The following is a 22380-nucleotide window of genomic DNA, read 5'->3' on the forward strand; positions in this document are numbered from 1 at the left end:
CAGTACTCACACTGTACTGAATATAGAAATAATGTTTTCCATAAGGAAATTCATCAATCAGAGTTAAGAATTCATTTTTGCAATACCACTTTTAGACAAGGTGGAGACATTCCTTTCAGTTATGGAATGGACAGCTGGGGCAGACAAAAGCCTGGTACATACTTCACTGGATAATGACATTTTCAGAACCTCAGTTAGCCATCTTTTGTTGTTTTTAACTGCAGGGACAACTCTTGTAGTGATTAACAGTACTCAGATTCTGTGGATCACATTACTCAAGATGGATCCCCATAAAAGGAAAAAGAAACAGAAACCACAGAGTTTGTGCCTTGTGTAATTTGCACAGTATCACAGATTCCTGGGGACAGAGCCAGCAGCAAAAGCCAGAGTAGGAAACATGACAGGAAGTTTGTTCTTTTGTGTATGATTTTTTTCTCCTGAAGCTTTCCAGATTCTCTCAGAAAGGAAGACAGGGCAAGGGGATGCTACAGGCGCCAGCTGTCTTCCTTTTTCTCTCCAGTATATTTCCTGGACACTACAATTTTATTCCCTGAGTTATCATTTTGTTCCCTGCTCCCATCACAAATTTAAAGACTTGCAGATAATGCACACAGGCAAAGAAAACTTATTGAAGTTGCACAGTGGATCTGAGCCTCTTTCCACTTAGTTTTTTTAGGAAAAAACTAAATTTCCCATGGAAATTTCCCTGTTATCACCACCTTCAGTAGGTAAGAAGAGTCATGTCATGGTGTAACGGAGTAACTTGTAGCATAGCAAATCTCTGTTATTGTTGTGACTGTGTCTTTTATTATATGGATATTTCTTCCTCTCAATCAAATGTCTTGATTCACAACCAAGTGTCTGGCTTTATCCACTTTGAAACATTGATAGCAGTTTCTTTTAGGTATCTTGAAATGCAAATAAGGATATATTTGAAACAAACTAATCCCTAAAAAGACTTGATGAAGTACTTGTAAGCTTATTTTTCTGAAAGCTGAGTCAAGTCTCACTTAAACATCAAACTGTCTTCCTGCACACATTCTACACAAAATAATGAGTAAGTGATGCTCTGAAAAAGCATCACCAGACACACTGCTGATTATGTTCTGTGGGTTTTATTTTTAAAGTTGAAACAGTGTTTTACTAGATCTAATTCTCTGTCGCAAGTATGACAAAATATGTATTCCCATAATAGGAATTTGAAGATCTAGAAGATAGTAGCTTTAAAAAAGGAGAAGTTGCTCCTGAAGAAGTGTGTAGATCAGCCACCTTAAGCTAAAATCTAGCTGGTTGTAGGTATGTTCTACCTGTAAATCTGCTTCTATTTGAATGCATAAATATTTACCAGGAGTATTAAACAGCTGTAGAACTGAGGGGGTTTATGAAAATTTGTAATATAAATGCAGTTTTATTCTTTTCTCTGGAGGAAAAACCACGCTTTTTGCAGAGAAAATTGGGGAAGAATAGATGAATTTGCCTTTAGGTTCTAAACAGAAGATCTGGAAATCATTCAGTTTCTGTTCTTCAGAATCTCTGGAAGACATATAGTGAAGAAGGTGATTAATTGCACATATATGTATGAAAGTAAGCAGGAGCAAATTTGTTTTTTTTTTAATAAACATGGAAAATTGAAAAGTCAAAGATGCTGCACAAAGGTGATAGACCCATTTTGGTAATACAGTTGGGTGGCATGTTGTATTTCTTTATCTTTCCAAAGATACACATTTATATTGATAGAAATAAAAGGTTGTTTCCTGTAACGACCTGGATTTAATTTCCTGTATAGTAATATACTTGTCTTCCATCTGCAAGCCCCTGTAAACCCTTGCAGATGACATAAATGTGAAAGGCATCTGGTTCAGACCTGTGAACATGAGGGAACAACTTTCATGTTATTTGAGCTCTGCTACTGTTTCTAGGAAGACAAAGTTAATTTTCTCTGTACTATCATACTGTGAAATCATAAGTGAAAGAGCCATAAATGGTGAAGAGATATTAAAATTAAATAATTAAAAAAACCCATAACTTGTAAAAATAACTAAGTTAGGAAAACAGAACTAAACTTTAAATGTTCCCCTGCATCTCCAAATTTGCTTTTTCAGGCTTAGCTATTGAAATTCACGTGCCTGTTGAAATTAAATTCAACAAAGATCTTTAATAAGCACACGTGGAAAAATTTACAATTAGAAATATTTTTTTAACATAAACACAGATTAATTTTTTTCTCAGGAAGGACAAAGAAGGCTGAAAAAGCCATGTTAGGTTTCAATACCCTGCCTGAACTTATTGCCTTGAGGTGATGACAGATAATATAGTTCTCGTAGAAATAGATATGGAAATGTTACAGAAACCATTAAAAGTGGGAATAAGAACTACATTTAGAATATTTCTCTTACTCAACAAGCATTATCAATTAATTTTCACATTAAGCTTCATCCAGACCATAATTAATTTTCTTTTTAGGACCACAGATCAAAAATTGCTTTCGCCTTTCTTAGGAAGTTACAATATCAGAACAGCAAATCCTGAGGGCCTGATATCCTTCCTAACATACTAATTCAGTCTCCTTATCTTAGGTATTGAGGTAACTGTCCTTAAGCCACTACAGGCACCAAACATGAGAATTGCTTAGCATGAAGGATATTCCTGAACACTATTCCTTAATATTTCTGAAGTCAGACATTTCAGGAGATAATAGGGCTATTTATTTGGCAAAATTTTATATAACTTCTTAGGTATTTCTAAGAGTCAAATGTATATTATCAGTGTGTTTCTTCTGAAAGCAGGTGGCAAAGTGTATGGCCAGGGAACTCCTAGTGTATGGACAATAACTAAAGTTGGTGTATTAGATTCTGACTCTGTGTGTTGCCAGAAATAGAGTTCTTCCTCAGAATACCATGTGCTGTGGAGCAACCCTTCCTGACTGGGATTCCCTGTTCCATAGGAAAATTTATTTGTGAAATCTCACTTGTAACCCTTTACAAAGAGGGTGGATAGATCCATCTGCTTTGTGAAGAGCATGTGATGAGTTTTTCATGCATTCTTCATGCAGCAAAAGAACTAGAGTAGTTTCACAGTGTGAAAAAATTGATTATCCTAAATAAAATGAGTTCAGAATTAATTCACATTCTTCCTAAGGTCAGGTTTATAGGCAGAACTGACAAAGAGGGATTTTCTGCTCACCTGCTGAGCTAAACTGCCTATCAGGTATAGGTGGCTCCCAGAGGAAGAAAGTCTGTCCTTCTTGTTGGCAGAACCCTGTACCACAGCTTTACTTCATAACCTGCATTGTTATGGGACAGCAGGTAGGAAAAAGAGCAATTCCTGATTAAGGCTTACACATGGAATGCCCTCTTGAGATGCTGTTGAACTGACTGAGGTGTGCTGAAACTCAGCTCATCAGGTGCCTCTTACATTGACTTGCATGAAATGTTCTCCTAGGATTTTGCTAATTTGTGTTAAAAGAATCATAAGCCATGTAGCCTTAACACATTATCATACCAATGTGTTTTACATGTCTGCCCTGACAAATACTGAGCCAACTTTGTCTTCAAGGTGCAGAAAACAGAGGGCTGAGTTAATAGGAATACTCCAAGTTGAAATTGAGTTCAACAGAGATCTTTAATAAGCACACATGAAAAAATTTACAATTAGAATTTTTTTTAACTTTTAACTTAAAACTTTTAAAACTTTTTTAACTTATAGAAATTTTTTTCAATTTTTTTTTTTGTTTAAATCCAAATGGATTTGTCTTAGTGATTTAAAAGTGTCAATTTAAACCTCTCTTGTATTGCATCTGTATTGTATCAATACATTAGTATAAGGCTGAGGTAAGAATTAAGAAGGAAAACTTTAACATGAGAAGTAATATGAAATGGAAAATGCAAATGAATATAAATAGGAATTAGTGAAAGAGTAATAAAACCAGGACACAAAACCTTTAAAATTAGAGTTGTGAACTATTAAAAATAATTGATGTTAGTAGAATAATGTGTGTTCTCAGTTTTTTGAGGGAGAAATTCTTCTGAATGGAAGGTCAGAGTGCTTGCCCTTTAAAATGCCAGCTCTGCTACTGTTGTGCCATCTCAATCTTTCATTAAGTGGTGAAAATGTATTTAGGAAGACTTCCAGTTACATAATTTAGAACTTTTAAATTTCACAGGAGTGAAATTTAAAAGTTAAAGGGAAAAATACTAGCAACGCTACTTTTGATACTTAGACCTGGAGCCTGTGTTGCCTTGAGAAAATTTGTTTTTAGGGGTAATTAGTTATCCTGGAGGTACCTATTACAATCATAGCATGGAGGTTTTAGGGAAGAGCAGGGGATGAAATACAAAAGCTATTTAAAAACTGTCATCTTAGCAATGCCAGATTAGTATTTGGTCTTGTGTATGCTGTTAAACTCAGGGATAAACTTGTCTTCTGGAGAAACCTCTCTATGAGAGACCATATATAAACTGCCTACAATTGTTTTCCAAAGAATACCTCAAATAACAAGACATAGCTAATCTTCCCCTCATCTTCCTTCTTAAACTAGTTTTTCACTTTAAAATATTATACCAAAATTTGCTGGACCTGAATTTAAACAAGATGCAGCCTTGCCTTCTCCTACCTGCAGTAAAAGATGTTTGTAGCTCTGTGTTGGCTGCATCTGTGGAATGAGTTACTGCTGCTCTGAGAAGCTGTGCTGCTTGGGTGGGTAGCCCTATCACCCTGTTATCCTGATGTACTTGAACTGCTACTGTTGACAACGGAGAAATGTGTGTTACAAAACATTTCCTACCATATATTATTCTTCTAGATGCAGCTCTCTCCAATCAGCCTGCCTTCTTTCCTTGTCTGAAAATACAAAGGCACACAGAACATTAGAGGCTGATAAACTGTGATAACAGTTGCATAATGACTTTCATAAAATGACTTTTGCCATAAAAATAGCTGTTCATAATTGCTTTTGGGATATTTGAGTTTCTGATTCTTCTTGGATCATTCTAATTATTTGAGGTACTTTTTGGAGAGTTTTTTTTCATTTCCTTTGGGCACAATGATAAACAGTTTGATACTCAAATGTGCAGATAAAACACAATTGATTACACAGTATTTTGTTGTTCAGCTGGATGCATATCACTCATGGCTGCAGGACAAGACAGCTTTGAATCTCTTGGGAGTTACTGAACAAGATTAGTGTTTTTATTCTAATATTAAAGAAAATTACAGTCCCAAAGAAATCTACGTAGCTGTAATAGCCATGAGCTGGGAGAGTTTAAATGTCATCATGTTCCAGTGCTATATGAGAGGTGTGCTGTGAGACATCCTGACTGCAGGGTAATTGGGATCAGGCAGGTTTAGCTGTGTCTGTCTTGACTGTGGGAAGGGTTTGCAGAACCTTATCTCTTCCAGTAAACCCAGTGCCATCAAACAAAAAATACAGAATTATATCATGATTTTCTGTTATCAGTTGTTGACATGCTGATATAGATTAGAACTCGTGTAACCCAAACTGTTGAGGGTTTCAGATGTCTCTGTGTCTGTTCATAACAAGTCAGTTCTGGTAGTACATTCCTTTTGCTCTATTTCTTCCTATGGGAAATGTACCATTTCTCTTTCTGAAGTTTTGGTTTATAATCTTGGCTAGGCTTTTTGTGATTACTGCTTGAATATTGCACCTCCATGCAGAAGGGAGTTGCTGAGTGCATTTGATTTATATGAGGTATATGAGGATATGAGGTTTGGCTGGAGTCTACACTTTCTTTTTTTTCTTTTCTTTTTCTTTTTTTTTTTTCTTTTTTTAGCTCAGTTATTTCTTTATATATACAGGAAGTCAGCTTATCTACTGGTGCCCATATAGCATCTTGTATTTGGGAGATTTTAACAGTTTCTGTGGGATGTACACAAAAGTATTGCCAGCTTCTGCAAGTCTTCAGCACTGAACAATGCTGTTCTTTTACAGATTTTCTTTTTGTTCTTTTCCTGCTTCCTTTAACAGACTAGTTTCTGTGTATCAGCTTGATGCTACAGAAACTTTCATGTTGCCAGACATCATGAAAATTATTGCACTGCCAAAATCACAGAAACACAGAATTGATAGGGTTGGAAAGGACTTCTGGAGATCATCCAGTCCAACCCCAATATAAAATATCTAATTCCAGACATAAGGTATGAATGCCTTTCTTTTGTTGGCCTTCTAAAGTACTCTGTCATATCTACAGCAAAAAGTGCTTTTTGTTTAATGAATTATTAAGCTTTCTAATTTTTAATGAGCAGCTACTGGGATTGTGCTAGTGGAGTAAGCAAATAAAGTGTGTTCACTTGTAGTTTGCACTGACAGCTGTTTTGGGAGCAATAGAACAATGCATTTTGTACTGAAAATAGGAAATAGGAACAGCAAAGACTGGCTGATACTACCAGGCTTCTTGAAAGTTCAAATAAAACTAGTCAATGTACTTGCAAAGGTAATTTCCCTTCCTTGACAGGAAGAAAGTATTCAGCATATTTACAAAACCCCTTTTTCTAACAAAATGTACCTACTTCGGAAATCTTACAATAAGTGCCCGTGCAATTGCCATGTGCTCTTATTCTTCCTGCCTTTTCCATCTGGATACAAACATACTGCTCTGGATAAATGTAACTCCTTGTTCCTCCAGCCCTGCTCATCCATGGTAGCCCATGCAGGATGCTGTGACCTGTCAGGAGTTTGATCAGGAGGGGCTGTGGCCCTGCTCCATTATTGACTGCAGTAGAAGGAAGTGTTGAGCAGGCACTGAGTGTGAGTCCAGTGGAGTTGTGTCCATTTAGGAAGGATGCAGTGGATGGTTTGGTGAAATGAGTTTCCATTTTGCAATGGCTGCATTTGGCTATTGTCATAATCCTGAGCTTCTGCTGTGGGGAGAATAAATGTACAGAGGAACTTGTCTTTATGCCTTTATGTTTCTAATGCTGACTAGTTATTAGATTGCTGAGAAAGGATTAAATATGAACTGTACTTTGAGGTTTGCAAGTGTCTGTTGGCTTTTCCTCTTTCTTATTTAAGAGAAGTTAGTCTGAGTTCTTCACTTTCATATATTGTTTTTAAGTATTAAATTGATCTACTTTATATTCTCTGCCACAGTAACTGGAAATAAGGGTTCATTTTGGAATGCAAATTGCACCAGGATTATGAGTTCCTCACTCATGGCAGAGGGTTCACAAACTGGTGCAAATATGTGGCTTGACAGTGAGCCAATAATTTATGTGACCTAGGAGCCTGGCTGCTCAATCCTTCCAGCATTCATGTTTCTCCTCTGGATGGTCTTGCCACACTGGCACAATGGAACATCATTTGTAGGAGAGGTGTTACTAGTTTTCTAAGGAGAAGGTTGGGGAGGGGTACAGCAGATGTACAATGTACTCAGATCTGCTCTTACATTTGCCCCACTGGTGTTTTCAGTAACAAATATCCTAATACTGTTTGTACCTCTGAAATAGATTCTTCTCCTTTCTCCAGCTCACTGGGACTCCATCTCTCTGAAGGCCTGAGGCTCTGTTGGTATCAAACACATGAATAAAAACTATTGCAGGAGCCATGGAAAGGGCCATTGAATCATCTCTGTGTTACTCGATGAATACCTGCTTGAGTAAATCATTCTCTGACCAAAGAAATTTCACCTGTATCTTTTCCTCCTGGTGTAATTTGTAGTGCAGTTTCCAAAAGCCTGGCACTATCCAGTTTAATGTGAGAGTAAGAGAAGGGAGTCTGCTGGTTCAAATTAATCACACCAGGTTCCTTTTATACATAAAATCCTATATAAATGATTTGTATAATGATATACTCTTCCTCCACCTCTACTCTTCCATTGATTCCCTTAGTTTCCTTCTCTTTTTCTTTAAAGTAATGGTCCCAGTCTCTTCCTCTAGTTCAATCTGGTCAGTTTTGTCCTGTGATTGAATAAGAGACAGGCTAGCCGAAAGACTGGGCTAGTGCATCCAGAATCATTAATTCAGTCAGTCAAACAAATGAGAGGCAAGAGAACAAGAAGCAGTGACCAATTGGTCACATGGCAGGGGATCTGCCCTGGAGCATGGAACACACTGAGTTCAGCCCCTGAGCTGCATGGTCACAAATGCCATAATGATTTCTTAGCATGGCCCTGGCTGTGGTAGCTCATGCCAGCCTGCTGAGCAAGCTTGGCCAGGCTTCTTGAGATTCACAGATAAGATTTATTCCTGAAGCCTGACCTACATGAGTGTGTATCTAAATGTGTGAAAGCTGTGATTTGATGGCAAGCAATGAAAGGTCATAGAAAAAGCAGGCAATGCATTTAAATCAAAATGATGAAGCTGGGTAATTTCATTAGCAACAGTTGTATTTACTGGAAGTCACAGATGGTGCAGTTTAGCTTATGGCCAATTTGTTAAGACAAAATAAGTATAAAGAAAGAAATATTCCAAGTGAGAGGTGGTTAAAAATTAAATAGGCACCAGATGGCTCGAGATTGTCCTTCATAGAAATTTGGTGAAAGAAGACATAAACAATCCAAAAGCATTTCTGAATGGGACACTTAGAGGCTGGCTGGTCCTTTATCAGAACTAGGTTGAAAAGCAGAGCAATTAAACTTCCCTCATGTGTTTATGTCTGACATCCCAGCAAAATGTTCTACGTGAACTTTCAAATTATTTTCTATCTGATATGTTCTTTAAACTGAGAAACAAGATAAGTGGAATAACCAATAAATGTTTTAGCCACCTTTAAAATAACCTCAGCTTTTATTTAAGATGAAGAGAAATTTCACTGTGCAGTGAACGTTTATACATCTAGATGTAAGATGCCTTTATGCTCAGAGAAATGGCAATATTTTAGTTCTTGCTTGCTCTGGAGAAATGCTAGCAATTGTTACAGTTCCCTGATGATAGGTTACAGCCCTAGTGTGTATTCCAGGGGATACAAGTTTCTCTTCTGGGTTGCAGTGCAATTACTTTCCTGGCCCTGGAAAAATTCACTTTCCAAATTTATACACTTTATTTATTCACTAGTAGGTACAGTGAGTTTTGGGAGTCAAAAGCTATTAATATTTTTTGCTTAGTGTCCAGAGCTGCTAAAGCTGATCATTAGCATTGATGCCTTTGAACTCTCTTGTAAAACAAATAACAATACTGATTCCCCATGTTTCTGAGTGGGTAACATGATTTTATTTTAGAGAGTGCCTTGATTCTGTTTTCCACTCATGGGCACGTTTTGTCCATAATAAGATGCAATACCAGTAAATTCAGCAGTCAAAAAAAGAAAAAAAGAGAGTAAAAACATTACAAATGATTCCAAGGAAAAGGAGTCAGCATGTGCTCTCTGGTTTTGTATGGAGCACTAGATATAGGTGATATAAGAGACACAGCAGAAATCTCTTTTAAGCAAGCTGCATATATGGAACTGGTTTTCCCAGGAGTGGGAGTGGGGGTGGAAAAAAAAGGAAAAGCAAAGAAAAACAGCCTTGAATGAGAGAGGCAGCTGGAGACTGTGTTGACTAATTAATGAGCAACATACACTTAAGAGCTTTTACTCATCCTGCACTAGCTTTGCACATTTTCTACTGCATGTTACAGTCCCTGGGTTTGAAAGCTCAGCAAGTGGTGCCTGTTTGCAGGGAAAAGGCTACACTTGAAAAAGATGGCTGTACTCACTGAGGGGAAGTGAAAGCATTTACAAATGTCCTGGAAAAGCCTGGAACAGTCCAGATGGGGAACATGATTTGAAGAATTTCACAATTAAATGAACTTAAAAGAAAAATCAGAAATGATCCAGGAATAATTTTCCCATGTACCAAGATAACAGTAAAGAACATGCACCAACCGTGGCCTTATAAGGGAAATACATTCTTCCACAGGAAAAATGTTTGTTTGGTTGTTTGGTTTTGGTTTTTTTTTGGTTTTTGTTTCAGCTGCCAGAGTTGCACCTATAAACAGGATGGTGATTTACAAGCATAGCTTTTTGTTGAGAAAGACCATCCATGTAAGGGTAATAATGATTTTTAAAAGTTATTCTTTAAAGACAAAAATACAAAAAAGGGTTTTGCTAACCTTGACTAGAAATAGCACAGACTCTTTATTTTATGTATCTGCAGGGCTTTCTGTGTGGAAGGAGAAAGGGGGAAGGGTGGAAAGGCAAGCTAGGAGGAAATCAGGATCTTTCAAGTGTGCACTCTGAAAACTTTGTATTCAGCTACTGCCTTTAAGTTATTGCTGCTCTTTCCAGAATGGTTCAATCTCAGAGCCCAGGCAGTGAGTCTTCTGCTGTTTCTGAAAATCTGTCCCTTTCTGCCTGAGTTAAGGCTGCTCTGATTGTACTCAGCAGTGGTGAACCCCAGCAGTCCCTGCTCTGCTAAATTCTTTCCCTGCCATTTCTGCACCTGCCACCCCATCCAGCATACCTTCTATCACCCTCACTGTTCCAGCACGTGATCCTGGTTCATAAACATGGTTCTCTTTCATGCTTAGAGGCAAACCCATATGTTCCTGACCTCACAATTGCCTTGGTTTTGGGGCTGGAGACTAACCCTAGTTACAGAAACTGTGCTGTGTGGGATTTGTTGTTACCTATGTTTGAAGCTGATCGTGTTCCATAGTCAGGTTAGTCAGGTTAGTTCCATAGTCAGCCCCTTGTTGCCAATATCCTTTGTCAGCAAAGCGTAGGGACAGTAGCACAGGGGATGAAAAAATAAAAAAAAAGACTTATGGGTGAACAACAAGAAGAGATGGGGCTTTGTAGGTAGTTGAACAAATGCAGATGCTCTGAAATTTCTGTCAACTCCTTCTTAAATGTGGTGGAAACACTACAGTAGAGAAAGTATAAAGCTATATAAAACATAGCAAGAAGTTTCTAAGTAGAATGAATTTTCAACTCCACATCCAATTTCCTACCATAGCTGTTTCATGATTAAGCAGATCACATGCTTGGAGGTGAATTCAAACTAATTGAAAACTCTGATCCATTCTGCAGATCAGTAGAGAACAATTGAGGCTGAGTTGTAAACAGCTGCTAAATGCTGTTACCCACTGTGTGTGTAAGGGGTACTAGAGGTGGTGTTCCTGTCCTGGTGCTCATTTGTGGTTACTTTCTGGTTTTGAAATCCTCTATTATTTAGACCATGTGTAGGTTGTTAATCCTTGATATCCAGAATAGTGCAGGGCAATTCTTGATTTTTCTGTTTTTCTTACTGCATGTTTGAGTATTCAACAAACTTCTTTAGCTGACTAGTTTTATTGTGCTGCCTTGTTAGATGAATATGGATTTTTGTAAGAAGCCTAGGCCCTTAAATGCTTTTATTATGGAGGTTTTGTTTTCAAATGTCTGTCATCTGTCCCAGAATGGTAACATAAGGTAGAACTCTACTTATGAAGACCAAAGGAAAAGATAATTTCAGAACTTTGTGTATTGCATTGACCAACTTCTTCACAGTTAATGCATTTGCCTGCTAATGGTAGTGTTTGGCTTATGCAGTCAAAACTGAAGGGAAAAAAAGCATCCTTGTGGTAGTTATTTAGACTGTCTTGTGGACTTATCATAACAAGTCCCATTCTGTGCCAGCAGAATAAAACTCTATTTGTCTGTTAAATTGAAAGCACCTGATAGGAATTATTGGTCCAATTCATCATTCCCAGAGGTGCTTACAAGCAGCATGCTGTGGCAGGAACTCTCTGTTTATAGCCAGAAGAAGGTTCAGGAGCCTGACTGAGCAGCTCAGTTTAGTTGAGTTATATGAAAGGTTTTTTTTCTGATTACTTTGCTAGTGTGTGGGATATGTGCATGTAGCTGAAAACAACAGGGGATTTCATATACATCTCATTTAGCTGGTGCTATGTGGATTCTTGTGCAAGGAAAGCCTTTCCTGGCTGATGTTTAGTCCTGCAATAATTGTTCTGCTCAAGACTCACTTTGGAGAGTTCTTAACTTTACTTTACTGACTCTATTAATATCTATTAGAGTCAAGATTGTAAAGCTTTTCTTCTCAGGGCACAGATTTACCAAAAAATGTTTTTTTTTTTCCCTTTTTCTCAACAGGTTAGTTGTGATTCTGTCCTTTGTGGTCTACAAGTATCAACTTTGATCAATAGGAAATTGTATTTCTATGCAATAGCTCTGCCTGTGTGCACATCAGCAAAGTGATCTGTAAATTGGAACAGTTGTCCTGAATGTCCATTGTGTTTGGAGTGTTGCATTACCTAGCTAATTAACTGGCTTTGTGTTCAGCCTGTTCTGGTACATGTAAAACCAGTACCAGGTTGAGAGCTAGACAAGCTTACAGGACCTGGAAACCATGGCACAAAAAGCTTGCAGTTCAAACTTTGCTCTCTCAGGGGCTGACTCAAGCTCAGTTACATCCCCCCACATTCCTCAAAATTCATCCTAGGAACCAGTTCAGAACTGGGAACATTATTTAGGAACATGAATGCTTGAGACAGAAAACCTTGATAAAAGAAGATTCACAATACATTTAATAGAGAAGTATATAACAACATAGGTTTTCCAAAGTCCATATCCATTCCATATTCCATTCTATTCCAGTGTTTGAGAAATTACAGCAGCTCTTGGATGGAGTTAGATTGATCCAGGAAAAGAAAATCTGTAGCAGTTGAAACCAGGTGGGAAACGATAGGCAGGCAGAATAGGAAGGCAGTTCATGTTCTTAGATTGTACTGGCACATTCTCGCTCCTGCCCATACCTCAGGAAGTTTGATGGGTTAAAGGAGAAGAGTTCATGAGGAAGCATCTGGATCTGAACTCTGGAGAGACCTGGTTTGTTCCAGGGGTTTGTAAAGCCACACAACTTAGAGCTCAGCACAAGATGCCAGGTTTCCTTTGCCCCTTCTGCACAACAGAGAGGGACATTTCTTTTTCTTCTTTGGAGGTGTGTGCATTTCAATAGTACACCATCATTTGTTTGGGTTCTTTTTCTTTTCTTCAGTTAATTCTTTTTTAGGGTGAGAAGGTCAAATTCTTAATGACAAACTATACAGAAGGAGTTGTGTGAGCTGGTGGATACAACAGCAGCTAAGAGCTGTCAGCCAGCCATAAAAACTGACATGTGATACTTCGTACTTTAAGAGCAATTTACATCTTCTAAGGACCATACTATATAAACACGAATTAATCTCTAATTAACTTATCTATATGTATTAGCCAATTAATCTCTAATTAGTTTATTTGCAGATTCTTTCACATTGGGAACTAATTTAGGTAAGGCGTAAACCTCCTGGGACCAGTTCTGATCTCTCAAAGAGGTGTAAGTCAGGAGGATGTATAAATCCATTCTAATGCAGTCATAGGGATACAGCAGTGAAGAACTGCTCCAAGGAATGTATAAATACGGCTCTTTGTGAGTTCAGAGAGAGATGCTATGCAGTGGTGAGAAACGACATCAAAATGCTCAGCATTAATTAGACAATGTTGATGGGGTTTGATTACAGAATTTGGTTATTTTTAAAATTTATTGCTTCATAGGGTGGCATATTACTAGAGGATTAAAAGTATTAAAAGGAGTGTACAACAGTGATTACCAAGCCTGAGCTGGCAAACTTAGTGCTACTGCACCTGTTATGTGTAGAGCTCAGTGATGGGAGAAGAGTGGGGAAGGAAAAAACATCATGGCTGAAAATACCCTTCAGAGTGATACTTCAATGCACCTTTGGCCTAATGATCCCAGGTCTTAAGCTCAGCTGTGTTTTAAAATGATAGAAATAAAATCATGTCTGGTTTTCAGGGCTGGCAAAGGCACTGTGTGTTTTGCAGTTACCTGGTCTCTAGACTGCTGTGTGGGTAGATAGGAGGGGAGCAGCTAATTTCTCCAGCATTTGAAGAGTTGTAACTCATTTGGCTGGGTCCATGGTGCCCACTTCCAGTTTTCTTTGCTGTGTACAGGGTAGTGTCACTATTCACAGCTCACCACAGTGGTGGCACTGCAAGGACAGCCTGGCTGTGCCCTGGATGTGTCCCCTTTGGAGCAGGCAGGAGCCAGTGTGCAAGCAGAAGGGAGCAAAGGTGCTGCAGCTCCAGCTCCTGAGGATTCCTTGCTTTGTGTCTTTGGGTCACAAAATATAAATGCAAAGTCTGAGCTTGGGCAGAATTGGTATGTGCCATTTTATTTGCTACACCATTAGGAGAGAAAAATCTGTTAGTTCTTAGAGAGTTCAAAAGGTCCTTAGTTTAAAATCTCCTCCTATCACTCCTATTGAATTAGTTAAATCAGCTGAAGCAGCTGCACTACCCCTTACTAAGGCTGCAGGAAGAAGACTGCCAAATGCTGACACTGGTCATGAAACTGCTATTTTATTTAGATGTCCTTGCAGCACAGACATCTGACATCATGTTTATAGCCTGCATGCTAGAGAAATAGAAGAAATCTTGTACATTTTTGGTGGTAGTGTTCAGATTCAGTTGTAATAATTCACTGTGTTGCTTCAGGGCTTCCATATTGCTTTGGGCATAAAGCTGTATTATAAATTACAGCACACAAAGCTGAGTTTGACCTACCAGTTGATGCATAATAAACTGACTTAATTCTGAATATTAACTACATATTGTGGCCTAGAGGTTTTTTCATCTCTAAGTGTAGTACTGAATTATACAAGAATCTTTTTCTCGTGGGTGAAACCTAAATATAAATACATTCCTACTATTAATACCACACAGAAAGGTGCCAATGGCAGAATATTTTCATCCTAAATATTTCTTATGGCAGCAGAAAATAATTTCTGAATATTGCCAAGTACAGGACGTAATTATTGAGACTTTTCAATAAGCAAGCATCAGGAAAATCTCAAGGATGTTTTTAGTTGTCACTGGGCAAAGAGAAATACTCTGGTTGCAGTGGCATATTGTTCCTTGGGGTGTCTAGACCTGCCTTTCCAACATTTTAATTTTAATGGATCCTAGCTCAGGTCTAGAATTTTGCCTTAGGCTGAAGTTTATGATAAACAATTTTGGTCCTGGTGAAGATGTTTAAAATAAAAAAGATATAAAAAAACCATCTGAAAATTTAAATGCCACTCACAGAAATTTTACAATGGATCAATAACACATGATACTGTAATCTGTAATATACTTGCCCACCAATACAGCTAGAGATATGTCTTAAGAGACTGAACCAAAATGTGCTCATTTTATGTGAAAACATTGCTGCAGAAAGCTACAGAGTAGTTCTTCCGATTACTTCATAAGCATTTAACAAAACACAAGTGATTGTGGAAAATCCTGGGCTCCTATATTTTTTATTTTAAAAATCCTCACATTATACTAGAGATAAATGTGTGCAGATAATATATAGGATTTTCTGTAAAGTTCTTAGGCATTGGGAGGATTTTTCCCAAAGAAGTACAATAACAATATGAGGTGCAGGTATTTTATATTTTGTATGAATTTTATCTCAGATAGCCAGTTAATGCTATTTTTTTACTTTCAAATATTCATCAATGCAATCAGACTCCTAAGAACTGTGGCTACAACAGTATAAATTCAGGTTTGGGTTTTGTTTTTATCATTTCTTGTTAGTTGCTGTGCCTCTCTGCCAGCAGGAGGCACGAGCTGAGCTCTGAACTGCATTGAGTGTCAAGGCTTATTTCGTTTTACAGAACGCTCCCTGGGGAAGCTGTGACCTCTACACATGCCCACATCTACCAGGTGCTGGATCCTCCCTGGGGATCTCTTTAAATCTGCCAACTATTCTAAAAATACCCCACATTGGGGCAGTATAAAATTCTCCAAAATTCTGGATGGAAGATAAAAGAATTTGAGTGGATGTTCTTCATCATGGCAGCTCAAAGGGAGACATGAGGAGACTTTTTTTACCTCTGCTACCCTCCTTGGGGGAAAAAGAAATAGAGAAGAAGAATGTGGAGCTGGTCTGTGTGGCATCTTCCTCTCCCCTATCCTTCTTGCTGAGGAAGGAGGACCCAGATTGCCAAGCTCTGCCCTCTAGCAAGGCCCAAAGCTGTGGGCTCAGTGTGGGGAGGCAAAAAACAGCTTCAGCAACTGGATCTGAGGCAACGTGGCCATCCTTTCTCTTCAGGTACCATTGTGGTCACTAATACCACCCAGCTTTTTGGTTTTCCTTGCTTTAAACAGTTCAGGTGGAACACAGGTGATGCAAATTCCTGCTGAATGCTAAAAAAGCATTTGAAAAGTTGTGATTAATGAGGACATCAAATAGCAAGTCATCAGAAAATTGTTTTTAAGGAAAAAAAAAAAAGCTAATTTCAAAATAGTCTGAAAATAGTCTTGAATTAGCTTTTAGCTACTTAGATTTCACACACATACAGTGTATCTGTCTGTAAAATTTCTTACAATATTTTATCCTGGAATTAAACCCAATGATATTATCTCATTTTCAGTTGAGTCCTGATGAGAAGCATACAACAAACAGCAGTGCCCCCAAACACTTCCAGATACACACTTCATCCATCATAAATATTTAAAATTCAGTCATCAAGCAAAACAACTGCACACTTCCTTTGAGTGATCAGCCACTTAGCTTAAGAATTGTTTATTAAAAAAAAAACCCAAAATCAACAACTCAACAAGTGGTTTTTACAGACTTCCCTGTGATCAAGCCCTTCTCTGTTTTGCAGAAGGTAGAATCAAAGGATAGCTCCACCTTCTAACAGTCCTCCAGGCAGCAGCCAAGTTAGCTTGACGTCTGGAACTTGTTTCTAGGGGTTATTTCCAGTTGCAGCTGTCTTGGAGGCAGGATCTGGGTTTTCAGGTAGGTACTTGACTGTAAGAAATGATGATATGAATGATTGTATGGTTATTTTTGTCAAGGAACACAAATATTCTCACACACAGGAAAAATATTTTGTTCTGTATATGTAACCATGAGAACAGAAAAGCTGAAAAACTGATGTAGACAAAGTTAAAAAAAACCCCAACTTCTTTCATTTTTAGATTGAAAATGGAAAATCTGTTTAAAAAAACCCCAAACTGCCCATTTGAGTACTTCAAACTCAGTGAAGTTACTTTGCAGGAATGAAAGGTTCTTGGCTTTGCTTTTAATTCTAGCTCACAGACACTGTTACTTTAAACCTGAAGCTTATGCCTGGCAAATTTGGAGTGAAGCTCAGCAGTAGCAGCAGGATAAAATTTAGTGATGAGCTCTTGTCTTGGCTCCCTCCTGCCTGGCAGGGTAGACTGTTGGTTTGTTCTGTTATTTATTACGTGTTGGCAATTGCATTTATAAGAAAATAACAGCTGATATTTACGTGGTATCTGACTATATGTAGCTTGTTACAGTCAGATTTCATCTGTTTGTGCATTTATTTAAAATTGTGTGTGTGAAGCATCTGATGGTGTGGCTGTATCTCCTCTTGAGTGCATTCCAGGAGGGTTGGGATTTCTTCATAGCCTGGATGGTGAAGAGACAGAGAGACTCTCCTGGAGTATATGAGGCCTTATCTTTTAGCCATAAGTCCTTATTTTTGCACTGTTCCAATCCAAACTCTTGCACTGAGTCCCAAGATTCTGTGGTTTCCAGGCATATGATGGAGTCAGTGAGGCACAAAGTGAGCTCATGTTCCCATCTTCTGCCTCCTCTCTTGCCAGAGAAAAATTCTGCAAGTTACTGACACTGAGCAAGCCTGCACAAATAAAGAGAACTTGATGTTTGCAGAGCAATACTCTTTCCTTGCACTTGTCTTTTCCTCATGCCTTGGGCACTGTGGTGCTCCTGGCAGCTCTGTGTCTGCCCCTGTCTGTGTCCCTCACAGGCACAGTGCTGTACAAGAGTTAGTGGATGCCAGGCCCTGTGCAAGATACACACAGTGAGGGTACTCTTTGGACATAGTCCTGTTTGGAGCCATTCATGAGTACTGGCATTTGCAGATGTTTACAAATCATGCCCTAAAAAACAGCAGACATGTGTGTGTGTGTGTATATATATATATATTTTTTTTTTTTTTTTTTGCATGAAAGACAGAATCAGAAGTTAGTCCAAGTGGAATTGGATTAATGACTTTTAATGACTTCCCAAAAAGTAGTAGTAGGCATTAGCTCTTCATTCTTTCATGAGCTTCTGAAGTTTTAGGAACTTCTCATTTGTGAATTATCAAGAGCTAGATCTGCATTTGTTAAATTAAGCTAATCTCTGTTTCCAGAGCATCCAGAACAATTTGCTGTGAGACATTCTGTGTACAGGTGACCTTGAAGGCAGCCCTATTCTATCTGAACCCTTTATGTAATAGAATAATAGAGGCTGTGGAGAGGGGAGGCACAGATTGAACTCTCTCAGTACACAGTGGGACTTTGGGAAGTTTGCTCTAAACCTCAGGCAGGTTCTCTGCCCACTGGATGGTACAGACCTACTCCTAAGAACTGGGCAGTTGTAAAAAGAAGTGAGTTGGGTCTTCATGTAAAGGCTTTTCTGTCTGTATTGGTGTAACTGTGAAGTGAAATTTGGATTAAATTTTATCTAACTGACAGGTTGTGAGCCCCCAGGAGAGCTGTTGGAATGCTTTGGGACCAGAGTGGAGCCCACCAGTACTGGTGTAAAGTAGCCTTAACTTCTCCATTCCATATGAACAGTAACTGCCTAACTGGGGAAATGACTTCCACTGGTGCTCTTTAAATGGAGCTGATGATGTAGAAAGTGTGAAAAAAATCATAAATAGAATAAAGGAGAGCTTGGCACTGGAAGAAAGGCAACTGAAGTTGACTCAGGTATTTCTGGGGCTAAAACATTCCTGAGAGGAGTAACTAAGGTCAAAGAAAGGTGGTCTGAAAGAGGAAAGAGTCCTCCAGTTCCTTCCTGATCAACAAAATCCTTATCCCTCTTTACTTGCACAAGGATCTGTATGACTCCTGTACATGCTTGACCTAAGAAGATTTGCAAAAAGCTGTGCATTTTGCAAAAAGCCCTCCATTTTGGCAGAAGAGGCTGCTGGAATAGAAGCCAGGATAACTGTTACAGCAGGATAACACCAGTGACATTCCTTTAAAAAGTCAACATTTTTTTTTCCTCATGAATTGAAGCAAAATCCTGTAGCAGTCAGTTGGTAAAATATTTGCTGCCTTGTGTTGCCTATAAAGTAAAATATTTATAACATTTATAATGTATTAGATGAAAACTGTGTGTCAAGTGGCACTGCAGTTTTCACAACTGCTGACTCCAGTACTTGTCCAGTAGGTCTAATTTGCACTCTGGTGGGCTGGTGCAGAAGACAAACAAATTCCTTGTGCAGTGTAGGATTTAATTTTAGACTCCATGCTGCTCTGTTCTGTACCTTCATACTTTATTTTCTTCATCATGTAAATGAAGAAGTAAAGTGGTAGCCACTGGATGTAGGTGCACAGGTTGTGGTCATTGGGAATGGGCTACAGCTGTGAGAAGCAGGTGAGCAGCATTGACAGCAATGAGCCATGGAGTGCCCCCAAAGGGAACAGAGGGCACACAGGTGCAGTGTATCAACATGAGGGGTGTGAAAGGTTGGGCTGAAGAACAAGAGGAGCAGATGCTTGCAGCCTTTGAAGGAACATGCTGTTACTCTGAATGGGCAGATGCCTGGAGCCTTCTGATGGGGTATGGTGTTACTGTGTTTGGGTTGAAGTTTTCTGGAATTGTGTGGTGATGCTCTGTATTGTGGCCCTCTGGGCTGTGGTGTATGCTGTGACAACTGGACGTGTGGGGAGGCCTCAGGTACGTGTTCAAATATAATCTACTACAATTCTAAGTAGTAATGTTTGCACTTTTTTCCTGAAAGACAACAGGGAATGGTCTAAGAGCTTTAGATGTGCCAGAATGTAAATAACTGAGATTTCATATAATTATGAGTTTAACATGTTTTCATTTAAAATTTCCTTAGTAGAGATTCAAAGGTAGCTAGTAAATTCTCCAGATATGACCATCTCAGTAGTGATAGTTTCCACCTATCCTCATCCTTCAAGTTACATAGTGCTCAAAATCAGCATTTGGTTTTGAAGTATAATCTCCTACCAGGATCTGGAATTAACATGTCCCTGAACCTCTTCTTGTTTGTCTTGTGGTGCTGTGGCAGAAACACTCAGTGGTGAATATTGACTATTCTGCCAGCTGGAGGCTGACACTGAACTTCATCAGGATAGAAAATATGGGGAAGTAGAGATGGTGAGAGTGCTCATAATGTGCAGCCCCCTGTTTAGTGTTGGTGACAGCTTGATGTGAGACAGAGCTTGCACTTCCAGAATTGTTGACTATTTCTCAGCATGCCATCAGCAGAGAGATTCCCATGTATTTTTAATGATGTCTCTCAGCTGTTTTGCATGCAGCTGCTGACACAATGCTTTGGAAAAGGCCATGGGCACTAACAAGGAGAGATGTGCTCCATGGAAGAGACTTGGCTGGGAACAGAATCAGGATCTAGGGCTGGGTTATGGATATGTGGTCAGAAGTCCTCAGGCATTCTCCTGTGAGGCACTCTGCTCTCTGTCAGGGGTGTCTTCTGCTGTCCCTAAGACAGGCAAAAAGCTTCACTTTGGTTCACCTCTCTAGGTGAGCCTTGGGAGAGTTATATCAAAATCAAAAATGCATATTAATTTGAATTTTATTTTCAAATACTGTGTGTAAGCAGCTCAGTGAATGGGTTTGCAATGTGATTAAACAGTGTTTGAAGAGGAAAAGATGCTGAAAACAGCAAATATCCTGTTGAATCTGATCTACTAATGGTGAAATAGTGCTGTCTTATCAATTCCTCAAGACATTAAATGCAGGTTAAAGATCTTTCACTCTAAAGATTGTGAAATCAGAACTTGCTGTATTTATTTTGCAATATTATCTGTTTCTTCAGAACAAGATTGTTATATGGAATATTTGTGAATGTAAATGTTGCCTTTAAAAGGCACTTTATGATTTGGGTAGTCTGCCTACACAGAGAAAAAATTATCTCATGAATGATCTCCACAGATATTTAAATGGTAAACTGGTATTTCTGAACTTTAAGAAAACAGATTAAGTAAGGAATTCAAGGCTATGAAATATGTTAGATGCATTACACCTCTAATTAAAAAATACTAGGGACAAAAATTGTTCCATAACAATGGAACATTCCTTGTAGGAGGGAAAGAAATACCTTTTCCTTTTGGTTGCACATCATGGTGCCGGACCTGTAAGCCAGACTGCTGAAATACAAATTTAGATACACATTGACAGAGATGACAGATTCTCACATCTGGAAAACTGGATAACAACAATTCAGTTCATGTAGAAGGATAAAAATTATGCTTTCACTTCTGATGCATGGCATGAACTCTAGATGAGCAGATACAAATTTCAGCTTGTATGAGTCAACTATTAAAAAAAAAAAAACTAGCTCAGAGAAAGTACCTTTTGGTGAATTCTAAAAGAATTCTTATGACATGTTTAGATTTTTTTTCCATGCTGCTTGCAGTGTTGATCATCTATGGTGGAGTAAGTGATAAAGTACCATCTGACTGAATGCTAATGTTTTTGATCTGTCAAGCAGTAGATTATCCAGTTTGTTGTACACTGTGCACCTGCTAATTTGAAATGCTGATCCACCAGAGAGAATCTAGGCTGCCCGAGGAGTCAACTCTGACCCATTTCTTTGATATATGACTTGGTCTGTCTTTGATATTAGCAAAGAGGTTTTCTATCTACTTGTAGTTTGAGCAATAATACCTTAAGGCCTGAACACTGTGACTTCCACTCTATTGTGAGAATCTGTATACCACACAAACCCAAAATACAGGGAATGTATAAACTTCAAAGGAAAAAGAAGTAAGAAGATAGGAGAAGCATCTTTTCTCCAATCCTCCGAGGTTAGAACAAAAAGCGATATACTAAAGATGAGCTCACAAAAAATGTCAGACTTCATAGATTTAAAATAGAAAAATGTGACATTTTTCCCAGATTAAAACATGTTAATGGGGAAGAATTGCAGTCATAATAAATATTGTATGAAAAGCTGCCAAGTAACAAAGCCTTGACAAACTCAGGAGAACAGGGAACTTCAGTTGATGCTGCTGCTTTATTTTTGCATTATATTCTGTCTACTCTTTTTGTGTATGCAGAACTCTTCAATGTCAGTAGGAGTTTGGCATAAAGGGCAGATTAATTTAGACATCACATTGATACCTGTCTTCTAGAACAGTGTGTGGCCCCATGTTGCTGTTACCATAAGGTACTACAGTCTTTGTGGTCTCATGTAGAACCTATATCCTGTGTGATCCCTACACACATCTTAATAATTTTCAATTTTTTTTGTGACTGACCAGAAAGACTGGGAAAAATGCCCTGGCATTTACTGTCAATAATGATTAATCTTTTGAGAAGTAGTTTAAAAGAATGTATCAATTTTGAAATAAAAAGGTGTTAACAGGAAATGAAGGAATATTATTGAGAAATATTATAAAGAAATGAAGTGATATTATTGAGA

The 22380-nt window shown here is 38.4% G+C and overlaps 2 long non-coding RNA genes across 6 annotated transcripts in view; one reads left to right on the forward strand and one right to left on the reverse strand.

The window, feature by feature from the left end:
* Nucleotides 1–1394: 1394 nt before the first annotated feature.
* On the reverse strand, nucleotides 1395–10479 carry LOC128794819 (uncharacterized). 3 transcript variants are annotated; one of them, XR_008433276.1, is made up of 5 exons: nucleotides 10395–10479; nucleotides 7451–7516; nucleotides 4784–4839; nucleotides 3184–3283; nucleotides 1395–1533 (listed from the first exon to the last, which is right to left on the reverse strand). It is a non-coding gene; the product is annotated as an uncharacterized LOC128794819 (long non-coding RNA). The 3 variants fall into 3 exon arrangements; XR_008433277.1 differs by lacking the exon at nucleotides 1395–1533 and adding an exon at nucleotides 1778–1864; XR_008433279.1 differs by lacking the exon at nucleotides 3184–3283.
* Nucleotides 10480–12799: 2320 nt separating this feature from the next.
* The window catches only part of LOC128794718 (uncharacterized), a 64215-nt gene continuing 54634 nt past the window's right edge, over nucleotides 12800–22380 (forward strand). For 2 of the 3 annotated variants that reach the window (XR_008433240.1, XR_008433238.1), the window contains exons 1-5: nucleotides 12800–14090; nucleotides 15443–15479; nucleotides 15592–15640; nucleotides 15777–16028; nucleotides 16588–16721. This is a non-coding gene — a long non-coding RNA (uncharacterized LOC128794718). The remainder of the gene's footprint in view (nucleotides 14091–15442; nucleotides 15480–15591; nucleotides 15641–15776; nucleotides 16029–16587; nucleotides 16722–22380) is intronic. The other variant, XR_008433239.1, reaches the window with a different exon arrangement.

The sequence above is a fragment of the Vidua chalybeata genome, chromosome 13, assembly GCF_026979565.1.
Source record: "Vidua chalybeata isolate OUT-0048 chromosome 13, bVidCha1 merged haplotype, whole genome shotgun sequence".
Taxonomy (NCBI): domain Eukaryota; kingdom Metazoa; phylum Chordata; class Aves; order Passeriformes; family Viduidae; genus Vidua; species Vidua chalybeata.